This window comes from Chiloscyllium plagiosum, chromosome 11 (genome assembly GCF_004010195.1).
Source record: "Chiloscyllium plagiosum isolate BGI_BamShark_2017 chromosome 11, ASM401019v2, whole genome shotgun sequence".
In the NCBI taxonomy this organism is placed as follows: Eukaryota; Metazoa; Chordata; class Chondrichthyes; order Orectolobiformes; family Hemiscylliidae; genus Chiloscyllium; species Chiloscyllium plagiosum.
In genome coordinates this window covers 74212485-74227255 of record NC_057720.1, presented here as the reverse complement: position 1 = coordinate 74227255, position 14771 = coordinate 74212485, and positions in this window count along the sequence as shown.

Below are 14771 nucleotides of genomic sequence, written 5' to 3'. Positions count from 1 at the left end.
TGGACTTGTTAGGCCGAAGGACCTGTTTCCACTCTGTGGGGAATCTAAAAAAGAAAGTATAAACCCAGAGTCCTCATATGTTAAGCTTTTCATTCCTGGAACCATTCTTGTGAACCTCCGCTGAACATGCTCGAGAGCCAATTCATCCTTCCTGAGGTATGGGGCCCAAAACTGTGCAAAATACTCCAAATATGGTCTGACCAGAGCCTTAAAGATCTTCCAAAATACATCCCTGTTTTTGTATTCAAGTCCTCTCAAAATAAATGACATCATTGCATTTGCCCTTCCCAACTACTACTCAACCTGCAAGTTAACCTTGAGAGATTCCTGGACTAGAACTCCCAAGTCTCTTTGCACTTCAGACTTTTGAATTTTCTCCCCATTTTAAAAATAGTCTATGCCTCTATTCGTCCTACCAAAGTGCATGACCTCACACTTTCCCACATTGTACTCTATCTGTCACTTCTTTGCCCACTCTCCTAACCTGTCCAACTCCTTCTGCAGCCTCACCACCTCCTTAATGCTACCTGTCCCTCTCCCTATGTTAGTATCATCTGCAAATTTAGCCAGAATGCCCTCAGTTCCTTCACCTAGATCGTTAATGTATAAAGTGAAAAGTTGTGGTCCCAACACTGAGCCTTATGGAACACCACTTGTCATTGGCTGCCATCCTGAGAAAGACCCTTTTATCCCCACTCTCTGCTTTCTGCCAGACAACCAAGCTTCTATTCGTGTTAGCACCTTGCCTCTGACACCATGGATCCTTACCTTACTCAGTAGCCTCTTTTGCAGCACCTTATCAAAGGCCTTCTTGAAGTCCAGATAGATAACATCCACTGACTGAAGTCCAGATAGATAACATCCACTGACTCTCCTTGGTCTAATCTGCTTGTTACATCCTCAAGGAATTCTAGCAGATTTGTCAGGCATGATCTCCCCTTGATGAAACCATGCTGACTCTGCTGATTTTACCATAGATAAAATCACTATAGTGTGGAAACAGGCCATTGGTCCAACAAGTCCACACTGAGCCTTCGAAGAGTAAGCCAAACAAACCCATTCCCCTATCCTATTACTCTCCATTTATCCCTGACTAATGCGCTTAACTTACACACCCCTGAACACCATGGGCAATTTAGTATGGCCAATTCACCTAATCTGCACTTCTATGAACTTTCAAGTGTTCAGAAACGTCATCCTTCGCAATGGATTTCAGGATCTTACTCATGACCGAGGTTAGGCTAATTGGTCTGTAATTTTCGGTCTTTTGTCTTACTCCTTTTTTAAACAGGAATGTCAAGTTAGCGTTTTTCCAGTCCTCTCTAATTCTAGCAATTTCTGAAAGATCATCACTAATGTCTCCATTATTCCTTCAGCTATCTCCATTCAAACTCCAGGTGCAGGTGATTTATCTACCTTCGGGCCATTCAATTTTTCTCACACCTTCTCCTTGGTGAAGGCCACCATACTCAGCTCTGCCCCCTCACTCTTTTGAATTTTTGAGTTATTACTTATGTCTTCCACTCTGAAGACTGATGCGAAGTAATTATTCAGTTCCTCAGCCATTTGCTTGTCCCCCACTATTATCTCTCCAGCATCATTTTCCAGCAGCTCAATGTCCACTTTTGCCTCTCTTTTGCCCTTTACATATCTAAAGGAACTCTTACAGTCTCCCTTTATATTATTGACTAGCTTATGACTACACTCATATTTAATCTTCTCCCTCCTCATTTCTTTTTTTTTGTTGCCTTCTGTTGGTCATTGTAAGCTTCCCAATCCTCTGGCTTCCCACTACCCTTTGCCACATTATATGCTTTCTCTTTTGCTTTTACGCTATCCCTGATTTCCCTAGTCAGCCATGGTTGCCTCATTCTCCCTGTACCATGCTGCTTTTTCCTCAGGATGAATCTCTGCTGTCTTTCCTGAATTACTCCCAGAAACTCTTGCCATTGCTGTTCCACTGTCTTTCCTGCTAGGCCCCTCTCCCAGTCAATTCTATCCAGCTCTTCCCTCATGCCTCTTTATTTGGCTGTAATACCGTTATCTCTGATTCTATCTTCTCCCTCTCAATTTGCAGATTAAATTCAATCATATTATGATCACTGCCTCCTAAGGGTTCCTTCACCATAAGCTCTCTTATCAAGTCTACCTCATTACACATTACTAAATCCAGTATTGCCTGTTCCCTAGTGGGCTCCACCATAAGCTGCTGCAAAAAGCCATCTCGTAGATATTCCACAAATTCCTTTCCTTGCGAACCACTACCGACCTAATTTTCCCAGTCCACCTGCATATTGAAATCCCCCATGATCACTGGAACTTTGCCTTTCCTGCACATCTTTTCTATCTCCTAGTGTGTCTTATGCCCCAGCTCCTGACTACTGTTTGGAAGCCTGTATGTAACTCCACCTACATTTTATTTTGCCTTTGCGGTTCATGAATTCTACCTACATGGATTCTACACCATCTGACCCTATTTCATTTCTTAATATTGATTTAATTTCATTTCTTACTAATAAAGTACCCCACCTCCTCTGCCCACTTGCCTATCTTTTTGATAGGATGTATATCCTTGAAGACTCAGTTGTCAATCCTGATCCCCTTGTAGCCACGTCTCTGTGATGCTCACCTCATCATATCTGCCAATTTCAATCTGCGCCACAAGCTCAATTACCTTATTCCTTGTACAGCATGTATTCAGCTATAGCACCTTCAGTCCTGTGTTAACCATCCCTCTCCTCATTGTCATTTGTTTGCCCAGTGTGCTTGAAGTTTGATTGCTAACCCTTTCCATGCTCTCTGTCCTATTTGTGTCTGTGCTGGAGAATTTAAGTGTCTCCTGAGTTCTGCACTCTTACCACCTCCTTAAATTAGGGTTTTCCCGTATAACTGAGCCCTTCACGCCACCCCTCCCCCATATAGTTTAAAGCCCTGTCCACAGCCCTAGTTATGCGATTTGCTGGCAAATGGGACTGGGTCAGATTGGGATGTCTGCTTGGTGTGAAGACGTTGGACTGAATGGGCTGTTTCCATGCAGTATGACTCTATGACTTTTGCTGGTGTCTCAATATGCTTTTTATAATAGAAAGCAGAACTGCATCCAGTGTCTCAGGTGCGGTCTAACCAAAATTCCATTCAAGATTAAATTAACTTTGCTTTTTAATTCTATCTGTCTAGAAATTAAACCCTAGAAATGGCCTAATAAAAAGTTTTAATAATTTACAGAACCAGAGAAAAGGGAAGAGGGCATGAGAAGAACAATGGTTAAGGTACATAGTAAGGTGGAGGGCAGAAGTGACAAATAGCAAAAGTGATGATGGCGCAAGGCAAAAAGATGCGCCAATAGAGATCTAAGTATTTGATCCATTGAACAAAAACCAAAAGAACTGCGGATGCTATACATCAGAAACAAAAACAAATTGCTGGAAAAGCTCAGCAGTCTCGCAGCATCTGTGAAGAAAAACCAGAGTTAACGTATCTGGTTAAGTGACCCTTCCTCAGAACATTGAGCTTGATCTGAAATGATTTTGCTCATTAGACAATGAACGTACCCCATCTATATCCACAGGAGTCCTCCACTTCTGTTTTTCAGCAGCAGCTCGAAGGACAGGAGCGTGGACCAGGGGCCTATCGGGAGCGGTGAGTCACTAATTTGAGTTTTTACATCTAACATCGGAGAGCAGAGGTTTCTGGGAAAGGAAGGATTTTTAAAATTTCCCTCCAGCTATATAAGTGAGTATTTTCTAATTCCGAGACCCTACCTTTGTAGGGCCTCACACCAACAACCTTCTCTAACCTTAAACACCAGGGACACGTCATGTAAGCATCTCTGTTTTTACATTCTGATAAGGGGACTAGCAGGGATGGCAGTGCAGGGAGAGGGATGTTCCTCCTGCATGATGTTTGAGGTCAGGGACGCCATTAGTGTCCCAGCCAAGTACATCTGCAGGAAGTGCACCCAATTTTCGCTCCTTCAAGACCGAGATAGGGAACTGGAGCAGGAGTTGGATGAACTTCGGATCATGTGGGAGGCAGAGGCTGTGATAGATAAGAGTTACAGGGAAGCAGTTACTCCTACTCACGAAGAAAGCTGGGTAACTGTTCAAAGGGGGAAAAACAGTCAGTGCAGGGATCCCTTATGGTCATTCACCTGAAAACAAGAATACCATTTTGGATGCTGTTGGGGGGGGATGACTGACCAGGGGTATGTAGTGAGGTGCAGGTCTCTGGCACAGAGCCTGTCCCTGTTGCACAGAAGGGAAGGAGGGAAAGGAGGATAGTGTTAATCATTGGGGACTCAATAGTTAGAGTCTCAGATAGAAGATTTGTTGTGAACGAAAGAGACTCATAGTTGGTGTGTTGCCTCCCAGGTGCCAGGGTCTGTGATGTCTCGGATCATGTCTTTAGGGTCCTGAAGGGAGAGATTGACCAGCCTCAAGTCGTTGTCCATGTCGGTACCAATGACATAGGTAGAAAGAGGGATAGGGATGTAAGGCAGGATTTCAGGGAGCTAGGGTGGAAGCTGAGAACTAAAACAAACAGAGTTGTTATCTCTGGTTTGTTATTCGTGTCATGTGATAACGAGGCAAGGAATAGGGAGAGATATCAGCTGAACACATGGGCTGCAGGGATGGTGCAGGAGGGAGAGTTTCAGGTACATGGATAATTTGGGGAAGACGGGACCCCTAGAAAAAGGGCAGTCTTCACTTGAACCAGAGGGGCACTAATATCCTGGGTGGGAAATTTGCTGGTGCTATTCTGGTTGGTTTAAACTAGCTGAGCAGGAGGGTAGGAACCTAAGGTGTAGTTCCAGTGCACAGGAGAATGAAAGTAGGGAGGGCATGGACAGAATTTCAGGGTCACAGGGATGTGCTGGCAGACAGCAAACTGGTTTGAAGTGTGTCTACTTCAACATCAGAAGTATCTGAAATAAGGTAGGTGAGCTTACAGCATGGGACTTTGTACCTGGGACTTTGATGTTGTGGCCATTTCGGAGACATGGATAGAGCAGGGTGAGGAATGGATGTTGCGGGTTCCAAGGTTTAGATCTTTCATTAAAAACAGGGAAGGTGGTAAAAGAGGGGGAGGCGTGGCCTTGTTAGTCAAAGATAGTATAACGGTGGCTGAGAGAACTTTTGACGAGGACTCGTCTACTGAGGTAGTATGGGCTGAGGTTAGAAACAGGAGAGGAGAGGTCACACTGCTGGGAGTTTTCCATAGGCCTCCGCAAAGTTCCAGGGATATGGAGGAGAAGATCGGCAAAACTATTCTAGGTAGGAGTGAAAGGAGCAGGGTTGGCATTATGGGGAACTTTAACTTCCCCAACATTGACTGGAAATGCCATAACTCTAGTACATCAGGTGGATCAGCTTTTATCCATTGTGTACAGGAGGCTTTTCTGACACAGTATGTCGAAGGGCTGCCAAGAAGGGAGACAACACTGGATCTGATGCTTGGTAATGAACCAGGCCAGGTGTTTGATTTAGTTGTAGGTGAGCAATTTGGAGAGAGTGACCATAATTCAGTTACGTTTAGTTTAGCGATGGAAAGGGATAGGTACATGCCACAGGTCAAGCGTTATTGATGGGGCAAGGACAATTACAATGCGATTAGGCAAGACTTAGGATACATAGAATGGGGTAGCAAAATGCAGGGGATGGGGACAAGCGAAATGTAGAGCTGATTTAAGGAACGGATATTGCATGTCCTTGATAGGTATGTTCCTGTCAGGCAGGGAGGAAGTTATAAGGTAAGGGAGCCATGGTCTACGACAGAAATTGCATCTCTTGTTAAGAAGAAGAAGGAGGCCTATGTGACAATGAGACGAGATGGAGAGTTACAGATTAGCTCGGAAAGATTTAAAGAGAGAGTTAAGAAGAGAAAAGAGAGGACATAAGTAGTCTTTAGCAGGGAGAATAAAAGAGAACCTTAAAACTTTCTATAGGTATGTGAGGAATAAAAGAATGACTAGGGTAGGAATAGGGCCAGTCAAAGAAAGAAGTGGGAAGTTGTGTGTGGACCCTGTAGAGATTGGAGAGGTGCTAAATGAATATTTCTCATCAGTTTTCACTCAGCAAAAGGAGAATATTGTGGAGGAGAAGAATGAGGTATGAGATATTAGACGGAAAGGATTGAGGTTAGTAAGGAAGAGGTGTTATCAAATCTAGAAGGAGTGAAAGTAGACAAGTCCCCTGGGCTGGATGGGATTTATCTGAGGATTCTCTGGGAAGCTAGGAAGGTGGTGTTGGAGACTTTGGCTTTGATCTTTGAGTCGTCATTGTCTACAGGTTTAGTACAACAGGACTGGAGGATTGCAAATGTTGTGTCCTTGTTCAAAAAGGGCAGCAGAAATGACCCAGGTAAATGACCAGTGAGCCTTACTTCTGTTGTAGGAAAAGTTTTTGAAAGGATTATAAGAGATAGGATTTATAATCATCTAGCAAGCAACAATTTGATTGCAGATAGTCAACATGGTTTCGTCAAGGGCAGGTCATGTCCCACAAACGTCATTGAGTTTTTTGAGATGGTGACCAAGCATGTGGATGAGGGTAGTGCAGTTGATGTGGTATACATGAACTTCAGTAAAGCCTTTGATAAGGTTCCACATTGTAGGCTGATGGAGAAAATGCGGAGGCATGGGATTGAGGGTGATTTAGCCGTTTGGATTAGAAACTGGCTTTCTGTAAGAAGGCAGCGAGTGGTGGTTGATGGAAAATATTCAGCCTGCATCCAGTTACCAGTGCCACAAGGATCCATTTTGGGATCACTGCTGTTTGTCATTTTTATAAATGACTTAGATGCAGGCATAGGTGGATGGGTTAGTAAGTTTTCAGATGACACTAAAATTGGAGTGTTGCATAGTGTGGAAGAATGTTGGAGGTTGCAGGGGAACTTGGATAAACTGCAGAATTAGGCTGAGAGGTGGCAAATGGAGTTCAATACAGATAAATGTGAGTTGATTCACTTTGGGAAGAATAACAGGAAGGCAGAGTATTGCGCCAATGGAATGATTCTTGGTGTGGATGTGCAGAGGGATCTTGGAGTCCATGTACACAGATCCCTGAAAGTTGCCACCAGGTTGATAGTGGTGTTAAGAAGGCATACGGTGTGTTCGGTTTTATTGGTAGAGGGATTGACTTCTGGAGCCGTAATGTCATGCTGCAACTGTACAAAACACTAGTGTGGCCGCACTTGGAATATTGCATACAGTTCTGGTCGCCCCATTACAGGAAGAATGTGGAAGCATTGAAGAAGGTACAGAGGAGATTTACCAGGATGTTGCCTGGTCTGGAGGGCAGGTCTAATGAGGAAAGGCTGAGAGACTTGGGTCTGTACTCATTGGAAAGAAGAAGGCTAAGAGGGGATTTGATAGAGACATACAAGATGATCAGAGGATTAGATAGGGTACACAGTGAAAGTCTTTTTCCCTAGGATGATGACGTCAGCTTGAACAAGGTGGCATAGCTACAAATTGAGGGGTGATAGATTTAAGACAGATGTCAGAGGTAGGTTATTTACTCAGAGAGTGGTAAGGGTGTGGAATGCCCCATCAGCCGAGTTAACTCAGCCACATTAGGGAGATTTAAACAATCCTTAGATAAGCACTTGGATGATGATGGGATAGTGTAGGGGCTTACATTAGTTCACAGGTTGGCGCAACATCGAGGGCCAAAGGCCCTGTTCTGCTGTATTGTTCTGTTCTATGTTTTATGTTCCATTAATTCTGTCAAAAGTTATGTGTTTTTTTGTCATTTCAGACATCAAAATGATGATGTGATCTAAAATAAAGATTATTTTTAAAATCTCAATATAATCACAGCTAAAACCGTTTTCAGCTTAAGTACTTGAGTGGAGTGCTGGTGGTACAAATTGCCCTCTTCTGTCATAGAGCCTAACCATGTTTAATTCCCACTGATATAAAATGGAAGTGAAAATTGACTGGGTTTCACCACCAATGATCCTCTCTACTGGCTTCCATCACTCTATATCTTGCCTTAATTGGAGGTGAGGGAAAAGATGCTAGCTAGCCATCTAGAAAGTTTCTTGGTGGGGTGGTTTCTGCTAAGTCTGTCACAGCAAATGTTAGAGGTTTTGTCAGCCCATGGCCTGCAGCATTGGTGGAGAGTCTGCAGAATGAGAACTAGCAGACACTGTCTTAGGGAGGAGAGAAACTAGAGCTGGGTGATCATGGAGGAGTTTGGGTAGTAATAAGAATGAAATGGGCATGTTGTGTGGGCTGAGTAAAAATGGAGCTATCATGGGGTTGTGTGGGGTGGTTGAGAGTCAGGTGGGTAATAGGAATCAGCCCACCTTTGGGCCAAGTGGGAGTCAAGGCATAATGACTAGTGGGAGCGGGTTTAGAATTAAAGTGCCTTAGCAAAGGGCAACAATAGCAGACATTTGAACACAATTTATTTGTCCATGTTCCCAGACAGTGAATGATGGGGAGAATTGTGCCCACCCTAACGAAGGGTCTGGCTTCGATCAAACTTTCTGGCACAAGGAAGTCAATTAAAATATTGTCAGATTCTATTGAGGGCTATTTTTCTGGATCAATGGCATTTTATAAGTAGCAGATTAACCCTCCAGTAGGATGAAAAAGCTTCATACAGTGCAGGAAGGAGGTTTTTTTACATTCATAAGGGCATTGCAGGTAGGAAAGGCAGGACCCACGATTCTAGTAATGGCCAGGCTGGAGGGAGTGAGAGCCAGGGAAGTCACCAGGATTAGCACTTGTAGCAACACCACAGTCTGGGATTCTGAGTGAGTAACTAGTTGGGTATGAGTGCATGGAATTGACCAAGTACACTCCCAGCTATCTCCCCAAAAACCTATCCACAAAGCAACATAAGAGATGAGGAAACCCCCAGACTGCAAAGTAACTTGCTTCCAATCCCCACTTTCATGCCAATTCTACAGAGCTCAGTTCAGAATGTGCCCCACCAGATGTAAATCAAAATCAGTGTTAGTTAAAGCTAAGTCCTTTTCTTGGCTGGTCCCACCTACTGGTAATTAGCACTTAGAGCATAAATGTTTTCTTTCTCTAACTCTGCTTCTTGGCGAAAAAGGCAAAGAAAAGGGCAGCACGGTGGCACAGTGGTTAGCACTGCTTCCTCACAGCGCCAGAGACCCGGGTTCAATTCCCGCCTCAGGCAACTGTCTGTGTGGAGTCTGTATATTCTCCCCGTGGGTTTCCTCTGGGTGCTCTGGTTTCCTCCCACAGTCCAAAAATGTGCAGGCCAGATGAATTGGCCATTCTAAATTGCCCATAGTGTTAGGTGAAGGGGTAAATGTAGGGGAATGGGTCTGGGTAGGTTGCTTTTTGGAGGGTCGGTGTGGACTTGTTGGGCCGAAGGGCCTGTTTCCGCACTGTAAGTAATCTAAAAAATATTTTTAAAGTTAGCCATTAATTTTTTTTAAAAAAAGTTTTGAAATCTTATAAGATACACATGTCACCTTCTGCTGTGGTGGGATTGAAACCCATATGCCCAGTCCAATGGTCTGAGACTTTGACTTACGATTTTTCACACTAAGTTGTATTAAGTATTTGTTTTCCATTTTTTCACCAGTGAAATTAATGTTTACTGTTGTGGAAGGACTTGTATTTCACAAATTTGTTCCCGACACCCCCCCCACCCCCAACCACATGCAGTGAAAACCAAATTGAAAATGCAGCTCTCTGTACAATAAAATTGGACAACCCTGTTTTAAAGTAAATAAAGCAAAGGACTTTGAATGCTGAAGATCTGAAACAAAAACAGATACCGCTGGAGAAGCTCAGCAGGCCTGGCAGCATCTGTGGAGAGAAAGCAGAGTCAATGTTTTGAGTCCAGTGACCCTTCTTCAGGACTGATGGTTAGAAAGGAAAAGTTGGTATACATGCTGAAAACAGGGGCTGGGGGAGGAAGGAGGAAGTGGATAGATGCACACAGAACCCAGAGAGAAAGAAAGGCAAACCAAGGAATGGATGGTAGTAAGCCAGGGAAGGAGAAAAGCTGATAATGGTAACCATAAATAGTTGAAAATGTGTAAGTTGTGCTGAAAGTAGCCTGTGTCCTGACGAGGCCTGAGAGGTGGGGGCGAGCAAATGACATGGAACGAGGTGTTCACGTTCTGAAAATATTGAACTCTAAATTGAGTTCTGAAGGCTGCAGGATCCCCAAGTGGAAAAATAAGACATTGTTTTAAAGTCTTTTAGTTTCCTGTGTTTTGTTTGCTTATATACTTGGGAAGTGTCCTGGTTTGAATATTTAGTTGCATCAAAGACTTGATTGGAAGGGGAGTCTAGCAGGGAAGCCAGTGGAGCAGCAGTGGCAATTGGTTCTGGGGATAATTCAGGAGACCCAGCAGAAATTCATCCGAAGGAAGAATAAACATACCAAGGGGAGGATGACGTGTCCATGGCTAACAAGGAAAGTCAGGGACAGCATAAAAGCCAAAGAAAAAGCATACAACATAGTGAAGATTAGTGGGAAGCCTTTAAAGGCCAGCAAAGAATAACTAAAAAAAGCAAGGAGGGAGAAGATGAAATATGAGAGCAAGCTATCTAGTAGTCTAAAAGAAGTTTGCAAGTTTAATGTATATAAATAAAAGATAAGAGAAGTGAAACTGGACATGTATTGCTTCAGTAAATGAGACTGGAGAAGTAGCAATGGGCAACAAAGAAACGACTGAGGAACTGAAGAAATACTTTGCATTAGATTTCAAGGTGGAAGATACCCAGTAGGATGCCAGAACTTGATAGGGGACAGATGTGAGTGTAGTGGCCATTGCTAAGGAGAAGATGCTGGGGAAACTGAAAGGTCTGAAATAATGTAACTAAAACAATTACAAAGTAATGGGGATTATTAGCGTTTACGAATTGGATATTCCACTTGAACAAATGTGAGAGGATTTTCATTTTTTTTCATTAGCACATTCGTTCCCTGAAACTCTCTAAATCATAAAATCAAAACTACCTGACGAGAGAAAGAGGTGTAGGATGCATTAGCAAAGTTGCATTTAAATTATGGGCAACTCACGTGAATAATCTGGAAAGCCGTGGCATCAGTATATGACTGGCATGACTGTGGTCCGGAAAATACGCCCCCCATTCTCTGTTAGTTCTGTCTATGTACTGGAATTAACAGACAAAAGAATCTCTTTAAGCTCAAATCTAGCGGCTGTAAGTCTGAGAGAGATCTTTAGTTTGTTACTGTACCGCTTTTCAGTTGTAAAATGAGACATAACCTGTTGAATAGACGTTGAACTGGGGTAAAGACTCTTGCAGCGCGAACATCCCAGACGTTCAGGGACGCTACAGGCTCTCTTTGAAGATCGATCTCAACTGTGCGTCTTGACCCCGGTCCAAAACAACGAGGGTGTTGTAAAAGCTGCAGCCACTTACATCACGTAGCTCTGCCTTTGTGATGTGGGGAGTAAACAGCTCACCTCGTGTTTAATAGGGATTTTTTTTTCGTGACCCACTAAAATAGTACCAATATTACTCCAATAATAAATCAAATTGAAATGATTGTGACGTTTGACGTCAACACTTTAGTGACCATATTTTCCAGTAACTAAATGCACTTTGTTTTGGTAAATCCGCAGTAGTGATCTTGCAGTCGTTATTCTTACAGTACATTAGAGCCATGGAGTGAATTAATTTCTGAGTTTGCAGTTGTGAAGTTCGTAATATTGTGGGTGGTAGTGAAACATAAGAAATAAGTTCAGGAATGGGATCATTCTGCCTTTCTAGCCATTCTGTACTATTCACTAAAGATCGTACCTGATCTTCTTCAACTTTACCTTCCAGCACAATCCCAATGTCTCTCAGCATCCTGAACTCTGCCTTTCCTTTTTAAATATACACGAGGACAGAGTAGTCATAGCTCACTGAGGGAGAGAATTCTAACAATTCACAAGCCTTTGAGTGAAGATCTTAGAATTATTCTCACTGGGATAACTGCAAAACCATAGACTAACCTCACAGTTCCAATTGACAGCTCACAAATTATAACCTGAACTCCTTATCTGGATTCTAGTTGTGTTTGCACACATTTCTCATTAGTAGTATTCAATAATTTACAAAGCAAAATGTTGAGGATACCTAGAAATCTGAAATTAAGACAGACAATGCTGGAAATACTTAAATTATAGATAAAATGTCTTCAAATGAAGTGTTAACTATTTAAAAAAAATATTTAAGGTGTATATGTTGCTGGCTGGGCCAGCATTTATTACCCATCCCTAGATGCCCTTGAGAATGTGATGGTGAGCTGCTTTCTTGAATGATCCTTTTATGTAGATACACCCTCAATGCCATTAAGGAGGGACTTCCAGGATTTTAACCCAGTGAACTTCTGTAGTGCATCTTATAGATGGTTTACATTGCTGCTGTTGAATAATATTGATTCAGCAGCTGAAGACTGTTGGGCCTAGGACACGACCCTGAGGAAATCCTGCAGGAATGTCCCTGAGCTGATATGACTGACCTCCAACAAGTTACAGCCATCTTTCTGTGTGGTAGACATGACTCCAATCTGTGGGGAGTTTGTCTCAATTTCCATTGACACCAGTTTTGCTAGGGTTTTTTGATGCCACACTTGATCGAGCGCAGCCTTGATATGAGGGGCTGTCACTCTAATTTCACCTCTGGAGTTCAGCTCTTCAGTCCACATTTGAACTAAGGCTGTATTGAAATCAGGAGTTGGGTTTCCTTGGAACCCAAACTGAATGTCAGTGAGCAGCTTATTGCTAAGCAAGTGCTGTTTGATAGCACTGTTGATAACACCTTCCATCACTTCATTGATGATTGAGAGTAGATTGATAGTGTGGTAATTGGTTTGGTTTGTCCATTGTTTTGTATACATGATACAACTGGACAATTTAGGAGAAAGTGAGGACTGCAGATGCTGGAGAGTCAGAGTTGATAAAGCATGGAACTGGAAAAATCAGTCCTGAAGAAGGGTCCTGCCTGAAACATTGACTCTCTTGCTCCTCAGATGCTGCCTGACCTGCTGTAATTTTTCCAGCACCACACTTTATCACACCTGGACAATTTTCAACATTATTAGATACCAGTGTTATAGCTGTACTTGATCAGCTTGGTTAGGGATGCAGCCAGTTCTGGAGCACAATTCTTCAGGTGCATCGCCATAACTTTTCATAGCCCTCAGCCTTTGTAGCATTCTGTAGTACTGTGTGCAATTCTGCTATAGGAGGGCTATTTTTCAATTTGGAAACTGTTCAGAAAATATTTACCAGGATGTTGCCTGGAATGGGAAGTTTGAGTTATAAAAATATGATGGATGAGCTGGGAGTTTTTTCACTAGAACATAGGAGGTTGAGAGGAGACCTTACAGAGGTTGATAAAATCATGAGGGGCATAGATAAAGGGGAATAGCAGGATGTTTGTTTCAATTGGGTGGGGGAGCTCAAATGTTTTTAAGGTGAGAGGAGAAAGATTTAAAAAGAACATGAGGGGCAACCTTTTTACACAGAGTGCATTGTATGTGAAATGAACTGCCGGAGAGAGTGGTGGATGCAGATACAGTTACAACATTTAAAGGACATAAAGGACCATTCCTCAGAGGAAGGGTCACTCGACCTGAAAGGTTAACTCTGATTTCTCTCCACAGATATTGCCAGACTTGCTGAGCTTTTCCAGAAATTACTGTTTTTGTTTATAATCTACAGCAACCACAGTTCTTTCTGTTTTTATTCAAATGGGCCGGTTCAGACTCAGGCAGTAAACAAGGGCCATTGAAGTTAGTGCCAGGAAATGGAGTTTGTTGCAGGGGTCAAAAACAATATCTTTAGTCTTTCCAATATTTAATTGGAGAAATTTTCCACTAATTCATAACTGGATGTAAAGCAAACAAAATGACAAATCACAAAATTCAATGGCTATCCCTGTTACATAGTATTCTGATGCATTAACATGCTATTGCATGATGTGGTAAGTAAAAAGATGGTGATTTTCAGCTACAGCCAGACTTATTAGAGTAAGGATTATTGCCAAAGTCTAGAAAGAGTCAACCCCAGTTATTTAAGAGTACGGTATTAATGACCTATACAAAACAGGTATTAAGATCTGGAAGCAGGTTATCCATCCAACTGCTCTATTTATAGATTGGTGCAGGTGGCACAGGATGTGAAACTCAAAACATTGTAACAAAATTATATAAGGGAACAAAATTTGATATGAAATTTTGCATATGGCAAATGTTAAGAGGTGCAGTAAAAACAAATGGTAACGATCATGATACACATGCCAAGTTCCACAATTCCCTTACATGTCCATCTTATACATCTACTATTCAGGTAAAACAATTCTCTTCCATGTAGCTGTTATGGTACTATGACTTTAAGAGGTGTATTTTGTCATTTTCTTTGAAAGGAGAGGTTGAGACAGAAATGCTGAGCCATCCATTCCAAGCCAAAAAAGTAAACAATTTGAGAGGCCTTGGGTTTATTTTTAAAGTTGTAACAATAGAAGCAGAATGAAGGGGTGTGGTCACGCTCCTACAAGAATCAGAATTTTAGTTTAACTTTCAGTAGCTGTTGGGGTTTGTAAGCTGCTAAGTCCCTCCCTGCTACAAGAAAATGCTTGAGGTTTTCCTTGATGTTCTTTCCTCCTGGACTGGAGAATTGCATGTGAGACAATTTATTTTACGAAGTTTGCCTTTGTCAAGTGTTTGTTTTTGGATGTTACTACATTGGAATAGTTGCTGTTTAGTAGTTAATCTATTATTATGTTAAGATTTTCTAATAAATTTTTTTTATTCCAA